General features: G+C 35.8%; 1 protein-coding gene across 1 annotated transcript in view; it reads right to left on the reverse strand.

Annotated features, from left to right (window-relative positions):
• kank1a (KN motif and ankyrin repeat domains 1a) overlaps nt 1-13,478 on the reverse strand; it is a 96,500-nt gene extending 83,022 nt beyond the window's left edge. The window contains exon 1 of the mRNA XM_007257715.4: nt 13,228-13,478. The gene's annotated coding sequence lies outside the window, so the exon portion shown is untranslated. The remainder of the gene's footprint in view (nt 1-13,227) is intronic.
• Between the last annotated feature and the right edge of the window lie 9,704 nt (nt 13,479-23,182).

Raw genomic sequence — 23,182 nt, forward strand, 5'->3', positions numbered from 1 at the left:
ACTCACTGTTTATCAGCTCATTATACATTTAAACATATTTTCAGCATATAAATCGCACATTTAGTGGCTTCCAATGTATATGGAGTGATAGAGAAAGCAGAGAGCGAGTTCACCATGAGCTGCAGCTTCACCAGAGATTCACTAGGAACAGAGTTGCCAGGTCCACTAAAAATATCCAGCTCAAGGTCTGTCCAAAACTTGCCCTTTAGCAGCTTGCCCAAACTTGCCCAAAATCTATGGATGCCGATTTTTACAAAACAGTACCATTTTCACTTTGATTGGTCTGAAGTGAAGGCTTTTTGGCAGCCTGGTAATTATTAAGAGAAGACCAAAAAACTATTACAAAAAAAAAATCCTGAAAATAGAAAACATTCAAATTCAAAGTATTATATACATTATGTTAATATTCTAATAATAGTTATGCGTCCTAGAATTTTCTGAAAATAGCAACATCCTGCCTATAATTTGATTTGTAATTTTTGGTTAATAAGTACGCCAACTATTAAAATTTCAAAATAATTCTATGACCCTTAATGTTTAGCTGTCAAGGTGCAGTAAAACTGGCATTGGACTATAATCCTGACCAATGGAGAGCATGATAAAAATAACCATGACTAATCTTTTTATCAAAAAAATCTGCAGACCTAATGGGAATGCAACAACACCAAAAAGTAAATCAGACTTGGGCAGTAAATCAGATTTGCAAGGTGTAAAATAGCAGTTTCTTTTAGATTAACTGATTATTTTCATCTTTATAAAGTACATAACTGAACAAGTTTAAATATATATATATATATATATATATATATATATATATATATATATATATATATATATATATATATATATATATATATATACAGAGCATTAAATATTAATTCCATTTCTTTTTAAATTGGTTCTAAAATGTACAATAATTCTAATAAACATTTATTTTTCTTTGTTTATTTAAATGTTTAAGTAGAAACACAGTAAAGAAGGTTGTATACAAGTCTTAATGCATTACTCAAGCAGGAATCTTTATAAAAGTTAAGAATTCAAACATGTCTTTATATGTAGTGCAGAAATTAAAACTGCACAGAATACACCAGAAACACAGCAGCTTCTACTTGCAATCACAACATGCTATCTACACTTAAGTTTCTCTTCACTGAAGGTGTTAACCCATCATTTCAGATATGAAAGGCATGCAATTAAGCTTGCAAAAATAGTGACTTTGAAAGACGAGGCTTAAGATCATAAAGAACAAAAAGGCCTCTGTGAGAGGTCGGACAAATTTGCCACGTTGGAGTTTTCTGCTCAGGAGAATCTCAGCAGCTGACAGCAGATACTCTTTCCTCGAGAGTTATCTTCACGTTAAGACATGTGGTGCTCAATCATGTGTCTTTTAGTGAAGCAAATAAAGACCACCTGCTCACGGCAAATATGTGGCACAAAGCAACCTGCAGGCATTCATCCAAAATAATCATAACAGTTACAAAGATATACAAAGATGTGTTTTTACCTCCATTTGTATCTCCATGAAACCAGACAGAAGTTTCTTTATAGTTGCAGGTACAAACTCTGTCCTCCCTGTAGCTGACCAGTGGGGTATGATTTGTTTGAAATGTGTTTAGTTCCTAAAACTAAAGTGCATTTCATCTTAAGACATGATGATGCATTAGCCTGGCATCCACCTCCACCAATGGTAGTAGCAATTCACCAAGCAAGGTAAAAGTCTGAACGATCGCCAACATTTTGAATTGCATACACCACACTGTGGTCTTGAGTAATTTATAGTTCTGATATAGAACAAATAAAGAGTGCCTTAATTTTTGCTTCCATTTAAATATGATAAAACACAAAAAGATAACAATCAGATGACTGGAGACGGATCAATCATAAGAAGCCCCTGTGGATGTGAACTTTGATATGAGGAAGGTGGGAGGAGCAGTGCAAAAGCCAGAGAATTGAACATGTGCTTCAAGTATAAATCTAACCCCTATTTCTTCATTAAGTCATGAGTACATTGAAAAATGAAAACCAGTTTTATTCATTTTGTAAAACAAAATAACAGGGTTGTAAATTATTGTCAATCCACTTTTTTTTTACATTTTGTGCCCCAAGGAAAGTCACATGCTTACTATATACACTTATGGTGTGAAAGTGTGTTTTAGATCATCAAACAAATGTATATTTTAGTCAAAGACAACACAAGTAAACACAAAATGCAATTTTTAAATGAAGGTTTTTAATAAGGGAGAAAAAAAAATCTAAACCTTTTGCCCCCTAGTTAAAACACAACTTAACTGTGGTTTATCACACCTAAACTTAATTTCTCTAGCCACATCCAGGCCTGTTAACTGCACACCTGTTCTCAATCAAGAAATCACTTAAATAGGACCTGCCTGACCAAGCAAAATAGACCAATAAAAAAACTAGACATCATGCTAATGCTCAAAAACAAATGAGAAAGAAAAGAAATTGAGATTTATCAAGTCTAGAAAAGGTTATAAAGCCATTTAAAAACTTTGGGACTCCAGTGAACCTCAATAAGAGCCATTGTCCACAAATGGCGAAAACATGGAACAGAGGTGAACCTTCCCAGGAGTGGCCGGCCAACCACAATTACCCCAAGAGCGCAGCAGCGACTCATCTTACCCACAAAAAAACTCAAAACAACATCCAAAGAACTGCAGGCCTCACTTGTCTCACGAAAACCACGTCTGAGCAAAAAGAACATTAAGGCTCGTCTTAATTTGTCTTAAAACAATTTTGTGGACTGACAAGACCAAAGTTGAACTTTTTGAAAGGTGTGTCCCATTACAGCTGGCGTAAAAGTAACAAAGCATTTCAGCTGTTTTGCTGCTTCAGGCTGTGATAAATCGAATCATGAATTCCGCTGAATTCTACCATAAAGTTTCAAAGGAGAATATCCGGCCATGTGTTTGTGACCTCAAGCTGAAACAAACTTGGGTTTTGTGGCAGGACAACGATCCAATGATCTGTTTTGCTCACTCCTCTTTACAGAATTGTTATAATTCCACCACGCTGGAAGGTTTCTGAGCATGAACGGTTTAAGGTCATTCCACAGCATTTGAGAGATACTTGCCAGTGTCGAAAAGTGATAGAAGCATGTGGGCTGAGGTGAGTAGAGTAATTTAATCTTTGTATTACAGTACATTAACCACAAAAGTTCAGTGCTGTAGGGCTGTAGTTAGCAGCTTTCCAAGTCTCAAGTAGACACAATAGAGATGTTTGCTAGCTGCTTTTATTAAAAATAGGAATACAATTAGTGCATTAAATGTATTAGTTTATTATACACAGAAATACTGGTCAATCATGAGATTACAGGGTAATAATTACTTAAAAAGTGCACATTTGCGTCTGAATGCTCATTTTATTAACTTCCCAAGCATCCGGCTTTCTCAAGTCTGCAGCTGGATGCTATCAGCATTCAAAGCTAAGGGGGAGTGTGCAGTCTATGACAGATCCCCATGAGGAAAACAAGAGGGGGATATGGCAATTAGACAAAGGCCTGGCCCTTCATTTCGACAGATGTCCCTGACAGAAGCTTCACTCACACAACTCTACAGTTCAGACTTCAAAGCTAGACAAGGACCAGCAGGAACTCAAGCCTTTCCGGACACAATGACCGCAGCGAGGGGCTCTGATGTCACAAAAAACGGGCAGTTCACTTAAACTGCACTTTGGACAGTCTGCACAGCCACATCATTGACAGCCATTGTGTTCACCAATTCACACCAATTCATGTTGTGCGTAAGATCGCCATAAAAACTAGCGCTGATGGGTTCCATTTAAGAAAAACTGAAAAACTGCCAGCTTTTGCAGACCATGGCCTGAAGACATTCTTTACTTTACAAAGCTGAAACTTAATACGAGAGTGAAAATACTCACTTCCCATTCCCAGACAAGACAAGACAAAACATCCCACTATAAAGCCTCGGTGTTAAATGACCCAAAGGGGTGAAAGCAGTAACACTGAAGAACCATTATCATCTGTTGGCTCGCCTGGAACGTGGTAAACTTGATCATGACGTCTTCTGTCCCAGTTGTCCTGGAATGTTTACATGGGAACAGGGGGAAGGAAGTCCCTAACCATTTGTCATCGGTGGTAGAGCCACACAACTTTTCAAGTCTTCATTTTAGACAGTGAATATTGGGGATTGGAATTTCTAGGCACTTTACGATTCAATGCGATTATTATTATTGATGCATCTCGATGCAACTTTGTCCTCAACACAGGATTTCTTTTTGCATGACTACTTGGTACATTTAAAGTAAAGTATCTGTAATAAACCATAATGAATCCTGATATTTAATAGGCTAATTGACATTATATATATTTACTTAAAAAGCATAGGTATTTCAATGAATCAAATGATTGATACAAAAAATCTTGGATTAGGTTTTAGGGTAATATTAAAACCAGCTACAAGGAATTTAGAAACACGAAGGTGATTATAATGTTATGGCTGACCAGTGTAATATATGAACAGAGCTGGTTTTAATTTTGTGACTGATGTGTTTATAATCTGCGTATGAAAAAAAGTACTATGCAAAATTACATAATAGTTTATTTTACTGTTTTATAATATCTCATGGTAGTTTTGATGCTTTTAAATTAGAAAGAGTGTGGAAGAAAATGAAGCTGTGCATAATTTCCAACTGCACATACATCATTATTAATAAACAGCAGGAAAGTGCGAGTGGCTGTGAGCACACTTACACAGACAAACTGGTCTTGAAATGACATTTAAAAATTTAGTAGAAATTAAAATATAACTTCAAAAAGCAAGAAGTTGACAAACTCTAAGTATATAGGTAACAAAGCAACAAAAAGTGTGCAACAGCCATTTATTTAAAATTCTAACTAATGCCATAATATATTCTGATTATCTGAAAATCTGATAGTTATCCCACTTGGAACACATAAAGAACAAACTATAAATGTGTCTAAATTGTATATGTTTGATTTGTATTGTCCGGATTTTCAATAAACTTTCTTTTTAAGTAAATGCTGAGACATTGCCCCCACCTAGAAACTGTTCAAACCCCAGTGACCCCAGTCCTCCACTCCACTAGGGAAATCTTTACACCATTTTTTGCAATGATTACCAGTCTAGCTGATTTTGTGCTAGTTAGAGTTTCGGCAGTCAGAGCAGACAGCTGGAAAGAGAATTGAGTAGTGTGTGAGAATCATTACAGACCAGTTAGAGCACATCAGACATGTTACACTTTTGTAGATCAACCTCATGATTTAGTGGTATACATTAGTCAGCAATTCAATCTGAACTGGTCCCTTTAATTAAACTGAGCACAAAAAACAGTTTGTATTAAGTCCCTTATTTTAATTTTTAGTGTTCCACCTTAAATAAAGCAGCAGCTTCAACCTGGAACTAGCACACTCTGCACACGCTGCCCAATACTTACGCACCATTTAAGGTGGAACAGAAAGATAAGATTGTATAAGAAGCAAATGTAGAGTAGCCTCTAAAATGTGTAATGGTAAGGGTTAAAGCTAGTAGAGTGAAAATTTAGATAAATATATTGTGCACTGTTGACACATCTGACTTGCAGCATGTGACTGAACTAAGCTGTTTGAGTTGGATGACCTCTAATGTCCTCAAATAGAGTTAACAAAAAAAACTACTGTGTAATGTATTGAGTAAACTAGATATTTCTTTTCTGGAGTACAATAAACATCATTAAACTATGTGTCTGAAAGTCAAATCTGTCAATGTGTCTGATGTGACTTCTTGATCTCGAGATAATCATACATCTCTGGTACCTGTCCAAAACAGGAAAGTTCTTTAAGACTTTTTCTTTGAAGCATTGCAAATAAAAAGAGCACTGTGTTACAAACAGTAAGCAAGAAGCAGTCGTGAGCCTCTGGCAGCATTTGGACCCATTTTCCTGATAATCTTGTAAATCTAGCAAGCTCTAAATGAACAGGCTGCTTAAAAGTCATGCCAAAGCTTTGATCATCCCGATAATCGCTTCCTGGCCCAGTCATGAGCCCACAGCAAAAGCTCTTACTTGCTACTGATTACGCTCAATGCACTCGGCGCTAATTAATTACATCAAGGCAATGACATGTTAAAACACACTGTTTGCCACAGAACACAAACAATTCAACAGAATTACACTCTGGGGAATGAAAATCAAACGTATTGTGGTGAAATGAGCTTTTTACCAACAGCTCAGAGCCTCATTCTGAGGGTCTTTTAAAAAAGTCCTAGGTTTCCATTACGTCCTAGTTTTCCATTCGTTTTCCTAACTGCACATGTATATGCCATTACTCCCCAGCAACTGTAGCAAACCTGGACAGTACAATGTCCCTCAAAAGTGAAACAGGTTGCAGTATGTGTGGCTCCACCCAAATCAGCCCAAATTTTCCAGCCATTTTTCTCCTCTGAACTCTATGCTTTTCATCACCAATGTATAATTCCAACAGTTAGTGTCCTCTACTTTAATATTGGCACTTTTCCCCTTTAGAATAAACATTATTTAATCTGCTATATTTCAAGATGTATGGGTATTACTTTGACAGATTTGTGAAATTTGTGTTAAATTTCCTCAGTGATTTAAAATACACTGTTAAAACTCTATTTAGGTTTATCCCTATATCATAGAGATTGGAGGCTGTCCTTGCATGACCCTAGATGACTAGCCTCTGGTGTTGCAAAGACGATCACAGAGCGAACTTACTTGCATAGAAGGACTTCGGTTGTAGTCAAACTTACATGAACTGATTTTTTTCTACTGCATGATCAAACTAACAAGATAAATGGAGTATCCAGTAAAAAATCAACTGGGAGAAGAGGAGGTGGGTCTACCAAATAAGTTGGCCACCTCCGGTTGCAATTTGGCAACATGGCAAGCAATTTTGGCTTCATTTCTATAGAAGAGAAAATAATGCAAACATAGTCTAATCATGCCATAAGCAACAGAGCATTTAATTAAAAACAACACTAGCAATTTTAACCTATTATGCTCAGGGACTTTCATGACATTCTGAGGATTACTGATTGGAAGTTATTTCTTAATTACACCAGTGAGGAGACAGGCCAGGAACCACAGGAGTTTAAAAAGTTTATTAAGATGCTTTGTGGGCATGGCATGATCTTGCCAAGCTGGAAAGTGTACAGATTTGCTCAGCAATGCTGCACAACTGGTAACTTGAAAACATGTAGCATCAGGTTTCTCTTGCATCTGATGAGCCATAATTATCCTCTGCTAATTATTGCCACTCTCATGTAAAGGGGCGAGTCCCAGTTAGATGTTTGAACAGATCTCTCAGAAACAGAGCTCAGTGCAGGGAGCAGGAACAAACAAGAGCTGGTTTGTTATATAGTGAATATTTAGCAGAGGAAAGTTTTGGAACAGACACAAAATACATTATATAATAATGACACAAGAGCAACTTGCATTAGGAATAATGGGGATATTTTTACAGTTATCTGTGTCTACGTTTGGTACATCAAGACAAAAACAACAAAAACAAAAACCCAAAAAAGACAAAAACCCAAACTCATAAGAATAACTCTTGCCTTGTCATGATTTAATTCACCAAGCAAAATTTCTCCCACTCCCCAAATAACTAAAAAGCAGAGAACATACAAATCTAACCAGAACAGTGCTATTCATCTGACATAAAAAAATAACAACTGGAACTTGGAAAACAGTTAGCATCACCAAATAGCCATTAGCAATTATGCCTAATTCACCATGTTGTGCTTTGTAAGAAATGCAATTTTAGGCCTTTATAGAAGGACTGGTATATTTTATTATTACAGAGCAAAAATATTTCAGCTATAAATCCTGCTTTATGATAAAGTGTTCAAATTGCTTGTATCAACCACTAGTCATGCAAGTGTTAGAGATTTCCCAGAAATTAGAACTAAAAGCTACATTTATACAACTCACACTTAAACGCTCATTTTAAAATGAATACACTGAAATAAGGTCTTCTTTGCTCTCCTAACCAAAACACAGGACCATTCTCTCCTGGTTATGGTGGTCATGACACAGGCTTGCAGTGACAGCACCAAGGCAGATTAGATTTGCAAACAGTTCTAACCAAGCAGCAAAGTGGAAGTAATTTCCCCTGGATAAACAGGGAGCAGCAGGGTGGCTTTTACAGCTCAACAGCAAGCCAGAGGTGATGTTCCCTTTACCGCAGACCTGATCTTTGATCTCCACGTGCAGAGGCTTCTCAGCAAGGTGATAACTTAAGGCAGGCTTAAGCCATATGTTCATTACTCAGTATTTAGGTGCTTGTGGTCTAGCAGTGCCTGAGAAAGTAAGCTTTGGACATGAGCTTCTCATGCTTTTTTTGACTTTGCACTGTACTTAAGAACACCTGTTTTGCTTCATGAAAACAGCCCCATAGGAGGGGTGTTGCCAATAAGCACCTTGTAGCGTTGCAATTTAAGCAGCTAAGAAGGATATAAAGAAACAAGAAAGAAAATTCTACAGCTCTCAGGTTTCAAAGTCTCAATCATTCAACAGCACAATTCAAGTAAGCAGCCTGGACCAATCAACCATTAAAATGGACAAAGCCTGTGTGTTTTTTGTTTCCATCCCCCACCACACTTCTCTATTATATAGCACGGCCACCCAGGGACTGGTACTATGGAGCAGCATCGTACGTTTGTACATTGTGCTGCTTTAACATCACATTCTTACAAACCAGAAACTTGTTGGAAGGCAAATATAGATGCTGGGAGATGGTTTCCAATTTGTTAACAAATTAAAATACAAAAGATTGTTATTGTACAGATTTCATGCTGTAAAATGTTATTTTAATATGTTCATAAGTAAATATTTCCCACCGAGAAGCCTAAATGTGATGTTTTTGTTGTTCAAATATTAAAAAAAGGCTGTTACTGCTTCTTTAAGACAGGAAAACTGGATATTTTAAAGTCAGTGCCTTCAAACATGTCCTTGGAAGATGGTAAATATAAGTTATATGGAGCTAAACAACATTCTATCTTTTGTGAAGGTGAAATCATCCTCTTATTCCAATTATTATGGATCTGTGGTCACACCAAAATTACACAAGCTCTAACAAAGTAAAGGAAAGTAAAGGAAAACAGAGTCAGATTAATGTTTTTTAAACTAATGAAACAGCCTACAGCCTAGTTTTCATTTATGGACTGGATACATTTAAATTAATTAGTATGTTTTGATACTTTTTGAACTCTTATTTGAAAGAGTAAGGACCATTTAGTTTCACATGAGCCATAAAATCTCTAATTTTTTGAGATATACACCGTACAAAACAACTTAAAGAGCCTCTAAAATTGTTCCCAGCACTGGAAAGACTTCATAGAACCACTGCTTTCTAGATATGCCAATGTTCAGCTCTAATCTTCCTCACAGAGTGCATCATCACAGGTTTAATACGACCTGCCCGACTCTAAACATGGACTTCGTCCAGAAGTTCTCCTGTGAGAAACTGGCTAAACTTGCAGAGGAAGAATCCAAAATGACCTCTTGTTGAAATCTCTGGAGAAGGGATCCAAGAAAAGTCATTCAAAAGAAGGAGTACGGCCTCCTGCTTCAGATGTGCGCAACAGAGGCTACATTTCACTGGCAGTGATATTTGGAAGTTGCTGACAATCCCTTTCACTGTTGCATATAATGATGCTATTGTTTCCTAAAGGGTCTCTCACACACACAGACTGTACTACAGGCCGTGTTTTTCCAACTTCCAACCAAGCTACCACAGCATATCAATCCCCACACAGGACCCACAACAAGACCTTCACAGAAATCTGACAACAACAAAACCAACGTCTCAATGCAGGTTTGAATAGTGAAAGAAAAACTACACAAAGCACTATGAGAAAACAACTGTGTCCTTTCTGAGAATCAGCAGTTAAGAGTCGTCCTCAGCTCTTTATCATACTTACACATCTTTGTGGCTGAAGGTCAGTGTTTGAGGACAAGTGAAAACTTCCTGACATTAGTACAAGGAGGAGGACAGCCCTCAAAATTACATCCTCTCCAGGGATTTGAAGACTTGAGAGGAATTCCTGGAGCATTCAAGCAGCAGCCGTGCCTTTCTTAACAGTCCATTAGGCTACCCGCCTTCTACAAATGTCGCTAATAGGGCTGGATGCCATTATCAACCACACTGGAATAGTGGTATGTAGGGTTGGACGATATGTCCAAAATGTATATATATCACAATCAATTTCTTAACCTTGGGTGATAGAATATAATTCCAGTATCGATATGAACAGTATAAATGCCTGTAGTGTACATAATCACACAATAATAAAGCTGGGTGATATGGTAAAAAATAATGTATCACAATATTTAAAGAGAATTTTACAATACACAATATTTATCATCTTTTGAGAAGCAGACAAAATACATCAGCAGCGACAGTTTCTGCTATTCTACTATTCAAATACTCTTTTATGAATAGTACAGTGAGTTTAATCATTTCTGTGACATCATGTGACATGTAGTTAAGCAGGTTTTTTTTTTTTACACTCTGGGTAATGGAATGGGTCATTGATCTTAACTGATGATATCCTTAATAATAACCTTAAACTTTATTGTCGATGGCTAATAATATGCATCACAATACTATATCAAATATAAAATAGCTCTAGTGTTATGTTGCTTTAGCAATGTTTTACCACTGTATTAATATGAATAGTATAGTATACTGTAGCAGTTATGCCAAAAAAAATTGTATCATAAAAACATGAATTCAACGAAGAAGTAAAAAAAAAAAAAAATGTTAATTTAGAACGAAAGTCACAGATAAGTCAACAGGTTTTAGAGAGTTTCTATTGGTCTATTTATCATGAAATTTTTAAATAATGTGAAAAAACAACATATGTGAAGCCATATTTAAATAAAAACAGCTTTGTCCATGTTTTTGTTATCTAGTTTTTAAAAGAGGAAAAAAGAATCCAACAAAAGCTCGGAATAACACCAATTATGAATATTGTGCAAGATCTCATTTGGGGTCATTTCATAAAAGGAAAACGGAACAAAATATCTCAGTGAAAACAAGCATCGTTTGTTTGTAAGACATTTTTGCAGAGAGGAGGTTCTTCAGTTCTGGTCCTTGAGGGCCTGTGTCCAGCACAGTCTGCTGATATCACCTTTCAAGAACATCTGATTAAACTCACTTGTGTCTAGATTGCTAGATTTAGTCAATGTGTATGTGATATGATCCATTTAGCCCACACTGTTACGTAAATGTTTCCCTAGGACCAGAGCCTACGTGTGTTCAAGCCTACGTGCCAGTATTCTTTTGGCTTCATAACTCAGGTTCAGTTTAATTTAAAAACATGATAAATGCACCTAACTTTAGCGGTGCCATAGACCTGCCATAATGTATCTGTTTGTTTCTTTGGAGACTTTGAATATTTGTGTCACAATTTGAGGGTGACATTATTTAGATGACCATATTAAGTTAAGTGCTTTCAAACAAATGTATTACTAAAAAGAGAAAGGAGGGACAAAGATGGTATCTGATTGATATGGGTATCTACAGATATTCAAGCATGCAGTATAATGCCACAATGAGCCTGAGATTTGCAGACAATGATGTTCCACTCATTATAGCAAGTTATGGTTAGTAGTAACTGAATGCTGTGATGTTCAGATATTTTCCTAACAGTAGGTTTAGGTTGTATGTACAGTAGCTTGTATGGAGATTTAAACATTGCTCAGCAAAGCATGTTGATGATAAGAAAGTGTCCAAATCCAAGTCTACAAGTGGTGTTAGAAACTAAGAAATACAGTTTGTACTACATATAAATTGCACTCGATCAGCCAAGTCATTTGAAACAGACACTAGATGCCAAAGATTTGTGAGATGTGACCTTTACAGCTAGCTTTTAGCTACATTTTATATTGGAAAATAGTGATACTGTCTGTAAATCCTACACTTTTGTTAATCCACTCCAATACTTAGCCAATGAAAATTATGTAATATTTGTTTGGTATTTTGCCGTGTTTGTGTACGATATCCTACAGATATCCATGCATAGTATGCAGATATTATGACAAATTCTCAAGTCCTGTCACAATAATAATGTCAATTACTAATTGTCCAATGTATGGCATGGCCTAATTCATTATTCATGTTAATAGAAAACAGCTGGTATGTTGATTCTAATATTTTAACCTAGATATCACCTAATATCGCAATATTGCAGTTTATCTGTAGAGTCTACAGCTCTGGTAAAAAAAATAAATAAAATAAGAGACCACTTCAGTTTCTGAATCAGTTTCTCTGATTTTGCTATTTATAGGTATATGTTTGAGTAAAACGGACCTTGTTGTTTTATTCAATAAACGACTGATAACTATTTGCAGAAAATGAGAAATGGCTGAATAACAAAAATTATGCAGAGCTTTCAGACGTCAAATAATGCAAAGAAAACAAGTTCATATTTATAAAGTTTTAAGAGTTCAGAAATCAATATTTGGTGGAATAACCCTAGCTTTTAATCACAGGTTTCATGCATCTTGGCATGTTCTCCTGCAGCAGTCTTACACACTGCTTTTGGATAACTTTATGCCACAAATTCAAGCAAATAAGCATGATTTGATGGCTCGTGATCATCCATTTTGCTCTTGATTATATTCCAGAGGTTTTTAAATTTGGTAAAATCAAAGAAACTCTAATGAATTTTAGGTGGTCTCTTATTTTTTCCACAGCTGTATATGCAGCTCTGTATTCAACACACCACAAACAGCACTTGTTGTTTTTAAACAGCAGTTATTTATTTCCTTACTAATAAAAAGAGCCGAAGCTGTTTAGGGGAGAAGAAACATAGGTTCCTAAATCCCTTAAAACTCCTAAAATAATTCAAACAGGAGAGCAGGTGTGAGAGAACTGAGAAACCTGAAGGAGAACAGGGTGGAGAGAAAACACGCAGTAATTCAGGTAACCTAACATTGTCCAGCCGGCCAGCTATCAGATATCACCTCAAAGCTTCGAGAAAACACCAGGTCTCAGGACGTTCAGTGCTGATGGGTTTCTCATCATTACAATTAACGTTACATATCTTATAATTATGGTCTGAATTAAGACGCTGGAGTGGTGCAGTCTCCAGCAGACTCGAGCAGAAACACTCGGTCTGAGGACTTTCCTGAACTTCTACACCTCAAGTCTGAAGAGTCCGTTTTAAACGTTTTAAACCGATTAAAAACACAAAAAACACACAGAAGTGGCTCAGAACTCACCGCTCGTGCTGGTCCGCAGCGCTCTGTCATGAAGTTCCAGGCTCGGGTTTCGCAGGTTTCCCTCACCAGGTGTTTGTGTTTAGTCACGTGTTCACTGCACAGACCTACAGCCAGACTCTCCTTACCGCGAGACTGTGTTCAACCACGTTTAAAACCTGTATTTGGATGTTTATGTCTCTCTCCCTCTCTCTCTCTCTCTGTTCTGCCCTCTGTTCAGCTGCAGTGCCTCCTGTTCCTGCACTTCAGCTCCTGTACTCACCGCGGCGAAGCGCCCCCACATCTGCGCATGCGCACGGTGGCATTGATAGTGCAGCTTATGCTGCCCATACACTATACTACTTTAAAAAAAAAAAACTGAAAATACTTTGAACAGACTAAAGTCTGACACCCTCTCACGTCTAAAGACAAGTCACAGACTTTTTACTCACAGACTTTTTTCTCACAGGCTAAGATTTTGCAAAAAACGGGGATCACTGACTGCAAGATTCTTTTTGAGATTATTTCCCATCATGCTTCTTGTGGAGTTTACATACAATACATATTGCATATTAAATTGCAAATTGTCTATCAATACTGTGATTTATTAGAGACTCACAACTTTTTTGTCCATATCAACACTTTATTTTTCTGCCACACTGTTAGTTCTTGATATTTTTTAATGGATCACATTTTATGTTCAACTCTGCCTATAAGCCTCCCCCTCCCACCTTTTTTTTGTTACAACCTTGTATAGCAAAGATTCACAGTTTCACTGCTATTCATTTGCCTTTGTTTAAGATAAAAATGCAATAAAAAATATAATTCTTGCAAAATCTACTTACATGTTTAAATCAAAGTAGTGCAAAATATAATGGTTTTAAATAATGACTTTAAAGTGCTACCTGTTTTTAAAAATACTGTACATATTAAAGTAAAAACCATATAAGGCATATAAAGTGCGAAAAGTCGAAGTTTTTTTTTTTAGATCGTTTGTCACGTAAAATATTCTTGCCTATTCTGGCTTCCCGTACCTCTACTTTTGATTGTTGACATTGTTCACGTCACTATTTCACGAGTCATCTTGATCGTTCAGTGTAAGGTGGTTAGGATTGAAGGTTTAAGTAAGTCTTTTTTTTTCTCGTCCTGGCATTCAAATAAAATAAACCAAGAGCCAAGTCAAGCTCGTTGAAAAAGTGGTGGCTGACTTCCCAGGTATCGGAGGAGGCATGTGCTAGTCTTCACCCTCATGGTGTTGGAGCATTAATAGTGATAGGTAGAGTCATGGGCGTGGTAGTGGGGGGAAAAGTGGACCTGACTACCCAGGGCCCGAGTAGGGAGAGGGGCCCATGAAAATCCTGATTTTTTTTTCGCTCACTTTCCTTTGTTTACTGGCATGGATAGGGGCCCATTAACATAGAGGGTGTACAGGGCCCAGAATTTGCTGCTACGCCCCTGGGTAGAGTAGAGCTTAGAAGCTGAGCGGGTGGGATGATTGACATAGCTTAATTGGGGAGAAAAGCGGGATTTAAAAAAAAGGACTTCGATTTTGTTATTATATTACACTAGTCAGATCATCTCTAAAACATCAGGCTTAGGCCTTCGGTCTTTTCCCAATATACAGTGATCAGTACCAAGCAAAAGTGGTCCAAGATGAGGTCATAGGGACCTAAGGCTCTTTGAAGGAATTTAGGGAGAACGACCTCACAGCTTACTGGACTTGTGACAGAAAATGCTGTTAACCTCTTGGTGCCAGATACCACAAGACACTCTGAGAGGTCTTATTTCAGATTTGGCCAGATCTGTTGTGGTGGCAACAAGGGAGACCCACTCAATATTATGCACTGGTGGTACTAATGTTATGGCTATGGTTATGGATCAGTGTATATATACGTTACCAGTCAAAATACACACATAAAGCACCCCTTGCTCAATGCTTTTCTCCCGCTTTTGTGTTATGTTGTGCATTTTGGTGTTAGATGTTTCCATCATAACTGACAACGATTTAACCACACAAAGATGTGATATTTAGATTTTTTTTTACTTTTTTTCTTTTGGGACCTTTTTGAAAGTGTGTAGAACAGTTTATTCCTAAACTTGTAAGGAATACTGAATTTATTTGTGTGTGTGTAAGCAAAGCTAATAATCAAGCTCAATCCGGTGACATTGAAGTGCTTTTTGGGCCAAAGAGCTCACTTGTTCAAGATGTTACAGCAAGTTAAACATTAGCTGTGTTTTAGAACTCAGTGTCACCTTAATGTTATGCTACATTTAACACACTGGTACCAAAAATAATGGCGCTTTATAAAAGTTTCCATCAGTAACAACATATATACCTTGGGAAACATCCAGCTATTCAGAATGAAATGGCTTTAAATATGTGCAGCTTATCTAGCAGCTTGTTACTGTACCTTAGGGTAAATGCAGTACAGCCTGGCTGAAGGCCTACTTTGGAAAGTTAAGCAACGACCTTCCTGTATTTCTTTACATTACGTGATAATCATTAGTCATCTTAAATGATACATACATTTATATCTTGTTTCTATATTGACTAAACCTGATAGCAGGTTGGATGAAAATAACTTTCTGTGTGTGTGTGTGTGTGTGTGGTCCACATAAGGGCTTAATGAGGCTTATCTTAAGAGCAGTAGACCTGAAGGTGAACCTTTATAATCCTCAAGGTTAAGACAGTGTGTATGATAACACAGACTGCTTGTCTGCTCAATCTCTTATTGATTTTAAAGTCATTAATATTCATAATCTATAGCTTTCTATAGTTTTCACTGAACACTCTATTAGTTATTTTAAACAAGCTGTATGTCTAAAGGTTTACTGAGGGTATTCATAGGGAGTATACCCCTCTTTGCCTCTGTAATCATTTAACCCAGGGGTGTCAAACTCATTTTGGCCGAGGGCCACATTGGCATATTGGCTGTCCTCTGAGGGCCAGATGTAACTTATAAATGTAATAAAATGTAACCAAATGTAATATAAAATGAATGTAATTACTCTTTAATGTTAAATAACTCTAAATGGAAAAAATGTTTGCTTGTTGCTCTATTAACATAAATCCTTTTAATTTGTCATGTTATGAAATCCAAAAACTCCATCAATCAAGAACCAAACTATTCAAGTGAATAGAAATGACATAAAATACAAGTTATATTAACTTTGATCAAAACGTTTGATACTGAAATAAGGCTTAATAAATATAAAATCAAAAATTGTGAGCTGTTAAGAACATGTGATAGATTTAGCATTTCCTCAGATTTAGCAGTTCCTCATCCAACCACTAGTGGGAGCTGCAGCAGCAGCACAAGCCCCCGCTGTCTTCACTGAGTCAGAGCTACAGCCCAGCCACGGGCTACAGGCTCAGCTGAGCCAGTCTGGAGCGTTTTTAAAACATTTTAAGTTCTTCTGTGTAGGAAATAAAGGTTTTAACCCCACTAACCGGATAATACAGCTCTCTACAGCTCATCTTTCAGCACAAGCAGCTAACAGCAGCAGTTCAGAGCAGCGTCACGGAGTCACTGCTCGGATTAACGTTACATTATAAACAGGTCAGTTAGCGCGCTGCTAACCTCAGAATGTTTATAACTACGGAGTTTAGTGCACACACCACGGCTGCAGGGTTAGACTGTTGAAGGCTACTGAAGACTATAAAAGGCTATTGGAGGTTATTGAAAGGGTTATTGGAGCAGAAATCAGTACAGGCTGGTTAGATAAGTGATTCACGTCTTCGTCCTTCGCTGCGGTGAAACTGAATAGCGCTGACACAGTGATGTTTATTAAAATCATTAAAACAGATTTTGTCAGCTATTGTCTTATAAATATTTACACATAACTTATATCTCTTCTAAAAAGCGTTTATTTTGGTCAGTAACACTCTTCGTAACACAAAAGGCATACCGGTCTTTCGCCTTGAAGCACAGCCGTCCGTCTGAATCAGCTTCTCTTTTTCTGGACATTATGGGATAAACATTTCACCCGCCTTACGCCTTCCCTCCGGCAGGGTTTCCACATCAATGACTACACTGCCGTGTAGTGGCAGTAAGCCGTAACTTCGCGGGTAATACAATCGACAAGCATTGTGGGAAACGTAGTTTTTGGTCAAAGCACGCTTCTGATCCATTTATTATAGACACTAAGATCTTACAAGCTCTCGCGGGCCACATAAAAGGACGTGGCGGGCCACATTTGGCCCGCGGGCCTTGTGTTTGACACATGTGATTTAACCTATTCTGAAAAGGCCTTAGGTTGCCATGACCATATTTCTTGAACACACAGGCATTCTATGGTTAGGATGTTGTGGTGGGGGGGTGTGGGGGGGTATCAGTGTCTAGGCATAACCATCTCTACAACCTTTTAATTTAAATTAATTAACTTATTAATATTTGATAATGTTATTTATTAATTTCTATGTTGTAAATGCTTAGTTTGTTCCCTCTGTGTCTTGATATCTTTTTTACTGCTGTAACACTGTGATTTTCCCAACTGTGGGGCTAATAAAGGATTTCTTATCTTATCTTCTGTTTTTTTATCTTTGTCTTGGACAGACCCAGGACCCACCGATGGCAGACCTGCCCACCACCTGCTTCCCAGAGCCTTCCCAGCAGGAAGACACAGGACTGCCCTCACCAACCACCAACACCCAGGGCAAGTCTGTTAAACGCCTCTTCACCAGAATTAACACAATTTTTTGTCCGGCCTGTTTCAGATCACGCCGTCGGGTCTCGGTGCTGGTCGGAGAAGCATACCTTCAGCCTGAGTCCAAGCCAGTGCCTGCTGCCCAGGTAATATTTATATATAGTGTGTCTTTAAATGATTAATATTATCATATTATAATAATTATGCTTTTGTTTTGTTCTATTGTTCATGTTTTTTGAATGTCTGTCATTGCTTATACACCATGTTTTACTTCATTCTGTTTTTTTGCAGAGAGGACGGCTACAGCGCTTCCTGGGTCTATTTAGGAGGATGGTGAGGAAGAGGTGAAAAAGCAGGGTCCATATAAAAACTGGAAGCAGAGCTTTTTGATTACATATTGATGCATAGATAGATAGACACATAAATACAGAGATATATACATACATATGTAGATATGTATGTACACCTGTAGATGTATAGATAGAAATGTAATGAGCAAAAAAACACAAAAAAATGATATAATATAGATAGATAGATAGCTAAGGAGCAAAAAACAATCAAAAAGTTGATATACAGATAATAAGCATAAGCAAAAAAAACACTCAAAAATAAAAAAGTTGATATAGATCGATAAGCAAAAGTAGACACTTAAACATAAATAGTTGATGGATAGAAATCTAATTCAGTTTTTACTGTTTATTATACTATTTAAATATTATTTTATTATATTAATGTACTTGATTTCATGTTTCTTTATGCATAAACTTTTATGATAGATAGATAGATAGTTAGATAGATAGATAGATAGATAGATAGATAGATAGATAGATAGATAGATAGATAGATAGACAATGAGCAAAAAAGATAAACAAAAAGTAGATAGATTTTTTTATTATATGTATTATTATTATTATTTTATTTATTTAACTTTTTATTACATTGTTTAATATAATACAGATAAATATACAATGAGCAAAAACACTCAAAAATAAAAAAAGTTGATATAGATAGATAAGCAAAAGTAGACACTTAAACATAAATAGTTGATGGATAGAAATCTAATTCAGTTTTAACTTTTTATTATACTATTTACATATTAATGTACTTGATTTCACTTTTCTCTGTACATTATATTTTATTTGTCTAATATTTTAAGATTTTAATAAACTTTATCTATGTTTATCTTATTTTATGGTTTGCTTCTTTTTTATGTTGTTTTATGTTGCACTTAAAGAACATGAACATGAGAAATGGGATATTAAATCAGAACACACTTATAGAAACATGAAGAAAAAGGATAGATAGATAGATAGATAGATAGATAGATAGATAGATAGATAGATAGATAGATAGATAGATAGATAGATAGATAGATAGAGCAAACATTAAAAAGTAGATTTTTTAAATTATATTTATGATTTATTATTACTTAACTTTTTTATTATAATATTTATATATTGATGTACTTGATTTCACTTTTCTTTATGCATTAACTTTTAGTCTAATATTTTAAGGTTTTTATGAACTTTGTGTATTTTTCTCTTATTTTCTGGTTTGCTTCTTTTTTGTTGTTTTATGTTGCACTTAAAGAAACATGAACATGAGAAATGGAATATTAGATAATTACCCACTTATAAAAAAGGGTCTATAATATAGATAGATAATAGTCAGAAGAACACAAACAAGAAGATAGATAGATAGATAGATAGATAGATAGATAGATAGATAGATAGATAGATAGATAGATAGATAGATAGATAGATAGATAGATAGATAAGAAGAGTTACATTTTAACTTGACATAACCCTGAGCATGTTTTGTTAATGAATATGTAAAGAATATGTAAATGGTATACTCATAAAAATGCAGAATTTCTAACAGCAATTTATTTTCATTAACCTGCACTAAAAGTACTCTTAAGCCCTGTCTGGAGGGGATTAGTTAATCAGGTGGTTCTGGGGTAATTAAATACTGCACTGACTTTAGACTTAATATAACACAGTGGATCAACACCAGCATATGACGACTCTTCAAACTATCACTGACCATCAGTACTATTCAAATTTTCTGAGAGACTGAATTTTGGGTTTTCATTGACTGTAACAACAAGAGAAATAAACACTTAAAATAGATCACTGTGTGTGTAATACAACTATATAATATATGACTTACACATTTTGAACTGAATTACTGAAATAAAGTATTTTTTCTATAATATTCTAGTTGTTTGAGATGCACTAGTTCTGCTTCAGACAAGTATCGAGTACAAACTTTTGATTAAGGCTGACATCTAGTGGCTGGTGAAGGAAGTGCCTAAAATGAGTTCTGTTTCAGTTTACAGTGAGTGTCTTTTTCTCTAGCATTAAGGGAGTTTTCCTTGTCACATTATTTGCTATATTTGCTTAATGTAAAATAATAATAAAAACAGTACAACATAAAATGTAGCATATACACTGGTAATGACATGTTTTAATCTCTCTCTCTTTGTGCTCTACTTGTGCTTTGCTATTTATTCAGCTTAATAGGGTTAAATGCAGTTCAAGAAGTCAAAATTAGGTACATATGTAATTGATTTCAATTATATTGTAAAAATACAGCAGCAGGGCACATGGTAATTATTACTGCCAGCAACCAAGGGGTTAAAAAATGGAAACACAAATGTGGAAGGTAGTGCACCTAGCACCATGAAAATGGTTTCTAAAACAAGCAAAACAACTAAAAAAATATGCAGATAGAGGAGGTCAATGGGAGGAGCTAATGATTTAGTAATGAAAAAAAAAACTGTTTAACATAAAGATTAAATCTGATGATATTCTGCGTTTTACAGAAGCAGCAGAACTGACCAGTTCCACACACGTATGAGCTAAATCAAATAAATGTGATTAAGTCTAATATTGACAAATAATTTCCATCTCTTATCTTTCACATTTTCATATAAACAAACAAAAGTTTGCCTTTAATAAGACTCACAGATTCTCAACTAAATATTTTCACCTATTATTGTTAAAGACTTGTTAAAGATACCTGTGAGCACTGTCTTGCTGCACTGCTCTTTAGAGGTCTATCCACAGATTTTAATTGATGACTATGAGGGTCATTTGTTGGTTGTCTTGTATACAATTATTTAGAATTTTAGTAACTAGTGAATGTACACTTTACTACACATACAAATAGCAAATGTAACATTGCACTGTTTTACTATGTTGCACAAAAATGTCTCTTAGATACAGTTTCCCATCTGGGTTTATGATTAATGACCATTCATCTGACCTCTCCCTGTTAAAACTGCAACATCATGCTCACTTGGGAATTCAGCCCAGTGATAATAGCCAGTGGTGTTTAAAAGGCAGGGGCAAAAGATAAAAGGGGCACTGATGATTTGGGGCCTGTATGAGAATGGATGAAAGTTTTAGAATTGGAAACATCACAATTTCATGCACAATTAAATAAAAGTCTCAGAAATATTTATGGCACTAGCAAACTCCCTTATTATATGTTACTGTAGAAGACTGACCCTTGAATTTTAGTTGGCCTGCAACAACTAATTGAATACAAATAATATTTCAAATAGTTGCCAATTATTTTAATACGCGATTAGTTGGGTCTATGTTATTATACACATAAATACAGTTACTACTCCCTATGGTTGGACAGCCAACCAAAGCCATGTCAGTAAAGCAGTTAAGCTGCATTAAGTGCATGTTGGAGCCATGGGTGAAGGATATTTGTAGAGACTTTAATCTATTTTTTCTCTCACTCAATGCTCTTAGAGTCTGCTAGAGTAGCTGAGAGTTGTGTCTCATTCTTAATAATTTTATATTCCACTGAAAAAGTTATTTTCCCTTAGCATTTTCCCTGAGTTTTCAGTTCTACCCTAAATTCCTCTTTAAATGTGGCTGCTCGTCCAGCAGTTCCAGAACAGAGCCGTAGTTTAAGTTAAGCTAATGTTAGCGACAAGTTCTATTTCTTCTCTCACTCAATGTTCTTGAAGCCTGCTAGAGTAGTTAAACAAAAAGTGTCTCATTTTTAGTACATTTAGAATTTTCTGTTCAACCTTTAATGTAGCAGTTACATCTTTTTCAAGGTCTTTTTTGACCCTGATATTACAGGGAGGTGTATATTTACATAACATATATGTGATGTTGTGTTATTAAATAATGTTAATAATAAAATGTATTGTAACTGTCAGGTTAATTCTTTTTTATTTATTTTTTTCAATATATTTTTCTCTTTTTTAAAAAAATCGACACATTAATCTATTATTAAAATACTTGTTAGTTGCAGCTCTATCCCATTGTGATGATCTTACATCGATTTGTTATTCTACATTTAAATATTTATGATTAAATTTGATGAATAATGAATAACTGTGATTAAACACATCTAGCACCCCTTTTTTTGAGGACTATTCAAGACTTTATTTTTATTACTTATTAATTGAGGGAGCAAACATGAAACTAGAGAGAAAAATAGGGGGGAAAAAAGAGAAAAAACTAAAAAGAAAACATAACTAAATGTTGTTTAGCCTGGCTTCTTTATTGGCTTTATTTATTTAAAAAAAACATAATTTAAGTTTCTTCATAAAACAAACATAGTCTACCACTGTGCTTACTCAACACACCAGTGCTTGGTTAACTGGCTGCTAGTGATGATGACACAGAAACTGACCACAAGCCAGCCCTCTTCAGGCATTGTTTCAGGCATGACAGCACCTTTTATGATTCCAAATGTGTTTGTCAGTGCACTGCAGTTCCCTGTTCTCACACACACACACCTTTTGAGCCAGGTTTAAAGGAACAGTACAGCTCAGTCATGCTAATGTAGCTAAAAGTGAATGAAAACAGATGGAGTCAGCTAGCTGGACGTGTTGGGACCAGGTATGTATAGACATAAAGTAGAACTACTTCACTGTACGTAAGTACAAAAATGCTGTATCTGTATCAACTGGAGTATTTTTTTTTTCTTTTTTGTTCCATTTTTATTTCAGCACATATTTTCCGATGAGTTTAGTACTTTTACTACAATACATAAATACAATTATAAAACTGTTAGGAATCATTCCCACATTATCACTGCCAGGGTGGTAGATGCACTGCACTGTCATTATTGAGTGAATCAAGGGATGAAGCAATAAAAAGACCTCGCTGCTCCCATTCTGCCTTCCACTCTGCAAACTTTTCACTGCTTTCTGTAAAAACTACATAACACAATACTGTACTTTTACTGTCAGTACTTTTAGCATATTTTTTAAGGTAAACTAAACACAGCACAAATTTATGTTGGGTAGATGATTTCTTTGTTGTATTAATGGTTCTTGGCAATAAATCTGTTC

This window comes from Astyanax mexicanus, chromosome 22 (genome assembly GCF_023375975.1).
Source record: "Astyanax mexicanus isolate ESR-SI-001 chromosome 22, AstMex3_surface, whole genome shotgun sequence".
Taxonomy (NCBI): Eukaryota; Metazoa; Chordata; class Actinopteri; order Characiformes; family Acestrorhamphidae; genus Astyanax; species Astyanax mexicanus.